Source organism: Oncorhynchus gorbuscha, linkage group LG03 (genome assembly GCF_021184085.1).
Source record: "Oncorhynchus gorbuscha isolate QuinsamMale2020 ecotype Even-year linkage group LG03, OgorEven_v1.0, whole genome shotgun sequence".
Taxonomy (NCBI): Eukaryota; Metazoa; Chordata; class Actinopteri; order Salmoniformes; family Salmonidae; genus Oncorhynchus; species Oncorhynchus gorbuscha.
In genome coordinates, this window is record NC_060175.1 from 67,601,247 (window position 1) to 67,612,253 (window position 11,007).

An 11,007-nucleotide genomic window follows, 5' to 3' on the forward strand; every position below is an offset into this window, starting at 1 on the left:
TCAAGTGAAGACGGGCTCAAATGGTGGGCACATAAGTGATTGTAGGACAACATATAACTCCTATGAGGGTACTGAATAAGCTTTGGGGGGCCGTAACCTGCGGGCACCATTCATGAATTTGCGATACAAGAGGGTTTGCCTATGGTGATGCACCTGCAATCTGGTCATGGCCCATAAAGATGGGTACCATATACACTTTGAATGTATAAGGGGACTACCCTGTAGCCACAAGCTCCGGGAGGAAAGTCAAAATGTCAGAAATTGGGCAGGTGATTCTGCATGGTCGACACACCACTTCCTGAACACATTCCACATTCCAGGAATACAGGGTTAGCGTAAAGGATGCCTGTCTGCCTGAATTGTATCAATTACCAAGGAGGTCAACCCTGCAGCTACAAGGCGGTCACGTTCAGTGGCCACACCCACACCTTCGGTATTCTGGGTTAGGGGTGCCAAAGCTTACCTTTCGACTTGTGATAGGAGGTCTGCTCGGAGAGAGGTGTGGAGCAACAATGTGGAGCAACAAGTATAACTGATGCGCTCTCGAGGCTGATCGTCTTCAAAACCTGAGGGACCAAGGTATTTGGTGGAAACGCATACATCAGCCCCCTTGGCCGTCTGTGTGATAGGGCACCAACCCTGAGTGCGCCTGCTGGACCCTTTATGGAGAACCACATAGGACAGGGACGGGCAACTTTGATGGGGGTAGGGCCCACAAAACATCTGAACTCATCATGAGGGGCATTAGTTGCTCAAGGGTCTGTGTACCCATATGTTGATCCGAGGGCCTTCAAACGTTGCCCATCCATGACATAGGACAATGGGTTAAGTCTTGCAATGCGAACAGATTGAAGAGGGCCTCCTCTGGAGAGAAGCTCTGCAGCCTGAATCTCCACCTCCGGCAGGTGTATTTGCTCTGAGTGATGTAAGATGACCGTTTTGCCCAAAGCAGTAGCTCCCTTGCTACCTGGTGCAGAGCCATTGACCTCAGTCCGCCCTGGCGGTTGATATGTGTAACCACGGTTGTGTTGTCTGTCAATATCAGTATATGTTGTCCTCTCAGTACTGGGAGGAAGTGCCGGAGTGCAAGGGGAACCGCCTTGAGCTCCAGTACGTTCATGTGAGTTGTCCATGTTGCTGACCCTACACCATGAACCCCTGACTGGTTCAAGACTGCTCCCCATCCCTGTATGGAGGTGTCTGTGGTCAAAGTCGCCTGGTTGTGAACTGCGCCTCGGGGAACTCCACTAGGAATTTGAAGCGCCATTGTATTGCTCCCCAGGAACTTGTTGAAACTGTCAGCTTTTTGTTTTTGTCCCCTCCGGGACATAAATTGTGTTTGTTCTACCAGCACTGTATTTGGCCACATTGGGAGGAAGCCCAATGGTATAGCATGGACTGCAGCAGCTAGGAGGCCTAGGAGCCTCTGACTCTCGAATGCTGTCACCTGATTTATTGGTCGGTAGATCCCGGGGGGGGGGGGGGGGGGGTGATTAAGGGGTTTGGAATGATCATTGATTTGTGTAGCAGACTCATCTGATAAATATCCGGAGGCTCCGCCCCCAAAGCGTGCGAGTCGAGATATCGATGCTTTGTTTTTTTGACAGTGAGCGCAAGACCTGCTACCCTGTGCAGCCGCTTGAGCATGTTCAGCTCCCAAGCAAAACATGCAAAGTGTATCCTCATCTGAGGCTGAGAGTTGGATTTTCACATAAGAGAGGTGTATTCCAAGACAAAGGTAACAAAAAATTGCTTTTTGTTTTGGTGTGTCTCGTGTATTCTTTCGATTGCCTCAGTATCAGTTTCGGATTCTTTGAGAGAAAGTTATACTTACTGTTGGCGCCGACCTGTCATGCTTTGGGGTCGAGACTCCCGCCTAAATATTTTTCAAGGTCCGGGTTCGAAACTCCCACCTATATTAAGCTATCTTACTGGCACAGTCAAGCGTGTACTGTCAGTCTCGGCGTTGGTCGACCCGGTAGCCTATAGCCCTGCTGAGCTCTGTGATCACAGCAATACTCCAAGCGAGGGAGTGGTAATGGTGGTGTGGCAGTCAAGACTTCCTCAGTACAACATCCTCGTCGACCCACTGTGCTGTTAGACGCAGCATGTTCATGCGGCTGACATCGCTGGTCCAAATGTCAGTCTTGAAGCTAATAGCAGTAGCAAGTAGCTCAGGGATGTGCATTTCAACAATACTGTGTAACTCCGGTAGGGCAACACCTGAAAAATAGCACCTACTTGGTAGTGTGTACCGGGGCTCGAAGTGCTTGACCAGTCGGCGAATAGCATCACCGCAATTCATAAATGTAATATCAACAACCCATAAAGTCCACCCTCTTCTCACTGTGACTGTCCGTGTTCCCATACCAAACTGTAATGGATGACGTGAGAATGCTCTGTATGATGGTTGTGTAAAACTGAACCAGCAGCTGTTGTTTAACCTTGTACTTTTTCAGTTGTCTCAGAAAGTACAGTCTCTGCTGGGCCTTCTTGATGATGTGGTTCGAGTTGATGTCCCATTTCAGTAAGTCGTTGATGTAAGTGCCGACTAATTTTAAATAATCTGTCAGTGTTATTGGTTGGTCAGTGAAAATGACGGGAGCCTTGAGGTTCTTTCTTCTCCTGTAGTCTATTGCTATCTCTGTGGTTTTTGAAGCGTTGAGCATGAGGTCGTTGTCCTTACACTACGTCACCGTCCGAGCCACTTCACAGTGATACTGTGTTTCATTGTTGTCTGTGATGAGGCTGATCATGGTAGTGTCGTCAGCATATTTAAAGACCTTAACTGAGGTCTCCTGAGATGTAAACTGGTTCATGAAGAGGGACTAGAGCAGAGGGGACAGTACGCAGCCCTGTGGTGCACCAGTACTGAGGGTCAGAGAACAAGATGTCAGATTGTTTAAATTGACATTCTGGCTTCCCTTGCATTTAATGCTACTGGCATCAACAATGTCATACTCTTTATGACCAGACCACATCAGATAGATGGCCTACACATACAGAGACATAGGAGCGTTGTTTCGCTCGCTTGGATACTTTCTCCAGTGAGATACATTCAGCCTCTTGCAAATTGGCGAAAAATTGCCCCCACGTGCAAAGCTGTCATCTAGACACAGGGTGGCTACTTTGTTTAACACTTCTTTGGTTACTACATGATTCCATGTGTTATTTAATATTTTTGATGTCTTCACTATTATTCTACAATATAGAAAAATGTTTTTTATTTTATTTAAAAAAAACCTTGAATGAGTAGGTGTCCAAACTTTTGACTGGTATTGTATATTTGACATGGTCTATTGATCCAAGAGACACCAGATTCTTCTTCTTCTGTGCTATTATTTGCTATTTATCTTGAATTGTGTTATTTTTATATTGTCGTGTCTCAGTATGTTATGCAGGTGAGTGAGGACCCAAAAGCGATATAACGGAAACAGAGTCTTTTAATGTCCAAACAGGGAAAACATAAATCCTCAATCATTACAGGGGAAGTCCAAACAGGGAAAACACAAATCCTCTAGTTTAACAGGAGAGTCCCCCTTCTAGTTGTTGAGGAGAGTTGCAGGGCTAGCGGCAACAGACTGCAGGTCCCTTCGGGTAAGCGCGGGCCGTAGAGGATAGAGACACCTGCTCACACGTAGTATCTGATGACGAGGCAGAATACAACTGGACGGAACAAAAGCAAAGCAAACAGCAAACAAGAATCCGACAAGGACAGAGGCAGAAACCGAGAGAGAAATAGAGACCTAATCAGAGGTGCAAAATAGGGGACAGGTGTGAGAGAGTAAACGAGGTCGTTAGGAGAATGAGGAACAGCTGGGAGCAGGAACGGAACGATAGAGAGAGAGAGGGATAGAGAGAGGGAAAGAAACCTAATAAGACCAGCAGGGGGAAACGAATAGAAGAGAAAGCACAGGGACAAGACATGACAATACAATACATGACAGTACCCCCCCACTCACCGAGTGCCTCCTGGCGCACTCGAGGAGGAAACCTGGCGGCAACGGAGGAAATCATCGATCAGCGAACGGTCCAGCACGTCCCGAGATGGAACCCAACTCCTCTCCTCAGGACCGTAACGGGAAACGATGAAGAGGGAATCTAGTGCAATTACTATTATAAAAATGAGACACGGGTAGAGAACTGTAAGAGTTTGAGCAATCAGGACCAAACAGGCCAGGAGAGTAACAACTAGGGACAGACTGAGACACAGCAAGGCTAAGACCAGGAACAGGAGAGAGGCGGTGGCTGTGGACAGACTGAGACACAGCAAGTGCAGGAGCAGGACCAGGAGAGATGCGGTGGCTGGGGACAGACTGAGACACAGCAAGGGCAGGAAAGATGCGATGGCAGGGGACAGACTGAGACACAGCAAGGCCAGGAGCAGGAAGAGAGTTACCGGACTTAGTCTGCGCGCAGTCCGAACAAGCAGCCACGAAACGACGCGTATCACGCTCCTGAGTGGGCCACCAAAAACGCTGGCGAAAAGAAGCAAGCGTACCCCGAACGCCGAGGTGGCCGGCTGACTTGGCAGAGTGAGCCCACTGAAGAACGGCCAGACGAGTAGGAACGGGAACGAAAAGAAGGTTCCTAGGACAAGCGCGCGGAGAAGGAGTGTGAGTGAGTGCTTGCTTAACCTGCCTCTCAATTCCCCAGACAGTCAACCCGACAACACGCCCCTCAGGGAATCTCCCCTCGGGGTCGGTGGAGGCTACTGAAGAACTGAAGAGACGGGATAAAGCATCAGGCTTGGTGTTCCTTGAGCCCGGACGAAAAGAAATAACGAACTCAAAATGAGCGAAATACAGCGCCCAACGAGCCTGACGCGCATTAAGTCGTTAGGCAGAACGGATGTACTCAAGGTTCTTATGGTCAGTCCAAACGACAAAAGGAACGGTCGCCCCCTCCAACCACTGTCGCCATTCGCCTAGGGCTAAGCGGATGGCGAGCAGTTCGCGGTTAGCCACATCATAGTTACGTTCCGACGGCGACAGGCGAAGAGAAAAATACGCGCAAGGGTGGACCTTATCGTCAGACTGGGAGCGCTGGGACAGAATGGCTCCCACGCCCACCTCTGACGCGTCTACCTCGACAATGAACTGTTTAGTGACGTCAGGTGTAACAAGGATAGGAGCGGATGTAAAACGCTTCTTGAGGAGATCAAAAGCTCCCTGGGCGGAAACGGACCACTTAAAGCACGTCTTGACAGAAGTAAGGGCTGTGAGAGGAGCTGCCACTCGACCGAAATTACGAATGAAACGCCGATAGAAATTAGCGAAACCGAGAAAGCGCTGCAGTTCGACACGTGACTTAGGGACGGGCCAATCGCTGACAGCATGGACCCTAGCGGGATCCATCTGAATGCCTTCAGCGGAAATAACAGAACCGAGAAAAGTGACGGAGGAGACATGAAAAGCGCACTTATCAGCCTTCACATAAAGACAATTCTCTAAAAGGCGCTGGAGGACACGTCAAACGTGCTGAACATGAATCTGGAGTGACGGTGAAAAAAATCAGGATCTCGTCAAGGTAAACAAAAACAAAGATGTTCAGCATGTCACTCAGTACATCATTCACTAATGCCTGAAAGACAGCTGGAGCATTAGCGAGACCGAACGGCAGAACCCGGTATTCAAAATGCCCTAACGGAGTGTTAAACGCCGTTTTCCACTCGTCCCCCTCCCTGATGCGCACGAGATGGTAAGCGTTACGAAGGTCCAACTTAGTAAAGAACCTGGCTCCCTGCAGAATCTCGAAAACTGAAGACATAAGGGGAAGCGGATAATGATTCTTAACCGTTATGTCATTCAGCCCTCGATAATCCACGCAGGGGCGCAGGGTCCCGTCCTCTTCCTTAACAAAAAAGAACCCCGCTTCGGCGGGAGAGGAGGAAGGGACCACGGTACCGGTGTCGAGAGCTACAGACAAATAATCTTCGAGAGCCTTACGTTCGGTAGCCGACAGAGAGTCTACCCGTGGGGGAGTAGTACCCGGAAGGAGATCAATACAACAATCATACGACCGGTGAGGAGGAAGGGAGGTGGCCCTGGACCGACTGAAGACCGTGCGCAGATCATGATATTCCTCCGGCACCCCTGTCAAATCACCAGGCTCCTCCAGAGACAGTGAGGGTTAAAGGTAGCATTTCACGCTGAATCCTGGGGAGAGGACTACCATCCAAGGCGAACATAGCCGTGGGCTCCCCTAACTGCCTGAGAGGAATGTCATGTTCCCGAGCCCAGGCTTCGTCCATAAAACAGCCCTCCGCCCCAGAGTCTATTAATGCACTGCAGGAAGCTGCCGAACCGGTCCAGCGTAGATGGTCCGACCAGGTAGTACAGGAACTTGACGGAGAGATCAGAGTAGTAGCGCTCGCCAGTAGCCCTCCGCTTACTGATGAGCTCTGGCCTTTTACTGGACATGAAATGACAAAATGACCAGCGGAACCGCAATAGAGACAGAGGCGGTTGGTGATTCTCCGTTCCCTCTCCTTAGTCGAGATGCGAATACCCCCCAGCTGCATGGACTCAACACCTGAGCCAGTGGGGGGAGATGGTAGAGATGCGGAGAGGGGGGACACTGTTAACGCGAGCTCTCTTCCATGAGCTCGGTGACGAAGATCTACCCGTCGTTCTATGCGAATGGCGAGTTCAATCAAAGAATCCACGCTGGAAGGAACCTCCCGGGAGAGAATCTCATCCTTAACCTCAGCGTGGAGACCCTCCAGAAAACGAGCGAGCAACGCCGGCTCGTTCCAGTCACTGGAGACAGCAAGAGTGCGAAACTCTATAGAGTAATCCGTTATGGATCGATTACCTTGACATAGGGAAGACAGGGCCCAGGAAGCTTCTTTCCCAAAAACAGAACGATCAAAAACCCGTATCATCTCCTCCTTAAAGTTCTGATACTGGTTAGTACACTCAGCCCTTGCCTCCCAGATAGCCGTGCCCCACTCACGAGCCCGTCCAGTAAGGAGAGATATGACGTAGGCGATACGAGCAGTACCCCTGGAGTACGTGTTGGGCTGGAGAGAGAACACAATATCACACTGGGTAAGGAACGAGCGACATTCAGTGGGCTCCCCAGAGTAACACGGTGGGTTATTAATTCTGGGCTCCGGAGACCCGGAAGCCCAGGAGGTAACCGGTGGATCGAGGCGGAGATTGTGAATATCCTCCGAGAGGCCGGAGACTTGGGCGGCCAGGGTCTCAACGGCATGTCGAGCAGCAGACAATTCCTGTTCGTGTCTGCCTAGCATCGCTCCCTGGAACTCGACGGCTGAGTGGAGAGAATCCGAAATCGCTGGGTCCATTCTTGGTCGGATTCTTCTGTTATGCAGGTGAGTGAGGACCCAAAAGCGATATAACGGAAACAGAGTCTTTTAATGTCCAAACAGGGAAAACATAAATCCTCAATCATTACAGGGGAAGTCCAAACAGGGAAAACACAAATCCTCTAGTTTAACAGGAGAGTCCCCCTTCTAGTTGTTGAGGAGAGTTGCAGGGCTAGCGGCAACAGACTGCAGGTCCCTTCGGGTAGGCGCGGGCCGTAGAGGATAGAGACACCTGCTCACACGTAGTATCTGATGACGAGGCAGAATACAACTGGACGGAACAAAAGCAAAGCAAACAGCAAACAAGAATCCGACAAGGACAGAGGCAGAAACCGAGAGAGAAATAGAGACCTAATCAGAGGTGCAAAATAGGGGACAGGTGTGAGAGAGTAAACGAGGTCGTTAGGAGAATGAGGAACAGCTGGGAGCAGGAACGGAACGATAGAGAGAGAGAGAGGGATAGAGAGAGGGAAAGAAACCTAATAAGACCAGCAGGGGGAAACGAATAGAAGAGAAAGCACAGGGACAAGACATGACAATACAATACATGACACAGTAGGTCACTAGGCTATTAAGCGCAATGGTCAGGTCACTCTGGGGCAGCCATCAGCTTGACATCGAAATGTCAGTCCCTTGAATTCATCCTGAACAATGGATTAAAGTGGGAAATAAGAAACTCATCTTTTTTGTTTAGTGCTACAACTCCTTTCTGCCACGAATTAGTCCTTTTGGACGTTTTACTTGGTAAGCCCTTTTGTTTGATATTTGTCATTGTTGTCGGCAATCCATCCTACTTTCTTTTGTTTGCTGTAGCACGGAGGCCTACCTTAACTCCTATATAGCTAACCTCTGCTCCTCCTCCCCTTCCCTACAGACTCCCTGCAGCTCTCTCTCGCTGTCTCTGAAGAGGAGGTTCTCCCTGAGCAGCAGCACTGTGAGCCGGAGTGGAGCCCCAGTCTGGGGCAGGAGGACCCCGAGCCCACACAGATTAAAGAGGAACAGGAGGAAGTCAGGACCAGTCAGAAGGAAGAGCAGCTTCAAGGGCTGGAGGCTGATATCATAGAGTTCCAATTCACTCCTTCCTGTGTGAAAAGTGAATGTGATCAGGAGGACCCACTTTGGTCCTTGACTCTTCCCCAAACCCAGACTGTGGAGAACAGAGAGTGTGACTCTATACCAGTGGATCTCAAACCTTTTGGCACTGTGACTCACCCAAAGAGTCTCGCCATTCCCCGTAACCCTCCAGACAATGATAACAATGCCTCCATCCACAGCTCAGCCATAAGCAGAGACCCAGTAGCACTTGACAGCAGCCCACAATTGGATTCCAGCCCACCATTGGATCCCCACCCACCACTAGAGAAACTTTCTTCCAAACCCAGCATCACGTCTAGAAAAACTCACCGCTGCTATGACTGTGGTGAAATGTTTGCTCCAAAAGCTGACCTGCTGAGTCATGTAACTCTAAACAAGAAGAGACCCAGGGAATGCTGCTTCTGCAAAACCTGTACACTGAAGGCCCATGTCCGACTCTGTCACATGGAGAAACCCTGCACCTGCCCTGATTGTGGCAAGTCATTCAAATACAAAGGAGATCTGTCCAGGCACATGAGGATTCACACAGGAGAGAAATATTTTAGCTGTGGTGACTGTGGGAAAAGTTTCAGTCTCAAGGGGAACCTAATGAAGCATAAACTGACTCACACAGGAGCAAAACCTTTTAGCTGTGGTGACTGTGGGAAGAGCTTCAATCGGAAGGATAACCTAACCATGCATATACGTACTCACAGAGGAGAGAAGCCATTTAGCTGTGTCGACTGTGGGAAAAGATTCAGTCTCAAGGGGAACCTAATGAAGCATAAACTGACTCACACGGGAGCAAAACTATTTAGCTGTGGTGACTGTGGGAAGAGCTTCTCTGTCAAGGGGAACCTAACCACGCACAAGCTGACTCACACAGGGGAAAAACCATTTACCTGTGGTGACTGTAGGAAGAGCTTCAATCGCAAGAAAACCCTAACCATGCATACGTATTCACACAGGGGAGAAATCATTTAACTGTAGTGGCTGGGAAAAGCTTCAGCGTCAAGAGGAACCTAATTGTGCACAAACGGACTCACACAGGGGAGAAACCATTTAGCTGTGGTGACTGTGAGAAAAGCTTCAGTCGGAAAGGGGACCGAGAGGGGCTCATACTGAATCAAACAAGAAATAAACACTTTTAATGTGGTGACTGCAGGAAAGATTTAGTGTCAAGGGGAATCTAACCACTCATAAACTGATAAAGGAGTGAAACAACATGGCTACTCAGTCTGGTAAAATATTCACTCATAAGGCTTATCTGCTGAAGCACGTCCACAAAGAAAGAAAATATGAAGAAAACTGAAAGAAAAATGTAATTAAGACATAGAGATCTGTCAGTAGATGGCAATAAAAAGGCAGGATTTGGACAACACTTTTAGGAAAAGCAAAGCAAATCTGGATCATTAATGCTGTGGGTTTCAGATAAATAGATCTATAATGGATACTTTTGTAATACATATGTAGTTGTGGTCCTTCTGTAGCTCAGTTGGTAGAGCATGGCGCTTGTAACGCCAGGGTAGTGGGTTCGATCCCCGGGACCACCCATACGTAGAATGTATGCACACATGACTGTAAGTCGCTTTGGATAAAAGCGTCTGCTAAATGGCATATATTAAAGTTTGATTTAACTTGAATGATGACTGTAAGTGTGTGGAGACATTCTCCTTCCAGCACCTTCACTAATCTATTGGTTGTGCGGTAGATTCTGCCTATTATCTACATGGAATTTTCATCGCATGTAAAATATATAGAATAATCAAATAAGATTTGAAAAAAACAAAAAATGTTGAATGACATATCTGTAAAACATGATCCTAAATATAACACGTAAATTTAGTGAATAGCATTGGTGTTTAATATGAAGCTTTCAGCATGAAATCTCTTCTATCTTTTGACTTTTATTTATCTTACTATGTCTTTGTTTGAAATGTTTTAGCGCAGTTGTGAAAAAAGTCGATAGTTGGAAGAGTTGCAGAAGGAATTGAAAATAATGCCATTGTTAATTAATACTTTTTTTTGTATTAATTAGGCTATTTTCTCTTGAAACATATGGTCTCTACTAGGTCTCTACTAGAAACTCATGGACAATATGGACACAGATATACAATATGGACACAGATATAAAAAAGTAATACTTTATATTATTAGACATTCAAAGTCAAATTTATTCAAGTATAAATTACCATAGATTGCCATAGATTACCTTAATGACCAAAAATGATGGTAACACTGGTAATTTACCGGTAGTTTTACAACCCTAGGCCAGACTGCTGTTATTGATACATTAAATATATGCTTTCCAGAAAAGGGCTCCTTCCATTTGTCCAAGACCATTTCTCATCCATTTTGACCTAATGCTGCTCATTCATGATATTGTTCAATCTTGTACAGAGTAATGATATAGAGTCGACTCATGATGAATAATTGATTCTCCCAGATCATCCTATACCTATGATAACCGGGTCATTCCACGAATAGAGTACAACATGAAGAGGGTACAACAAAACCTACTTCCCATTGGGAGATTGAAAATATTTGGCATGGGTCCTCAGTTCCTCAAAAGGTTCTACAGCTGCACCATCGAGAGCATC

At 47.7% G+C, this 11,007-nt stretch overlaps 1 pseudogene; it reads left to right on the forward strand.

The window, feature by feature from the left end:
- LOC124017495 overlaps window positions 1–10,975 on the forward strand; it is a 45,921-nt pseudogene extending 34,946 nt beyond the window's left edge.
- The last annotated feature ends 32 nt before the right edge of the window (window positions 10,976–11,007 follow it).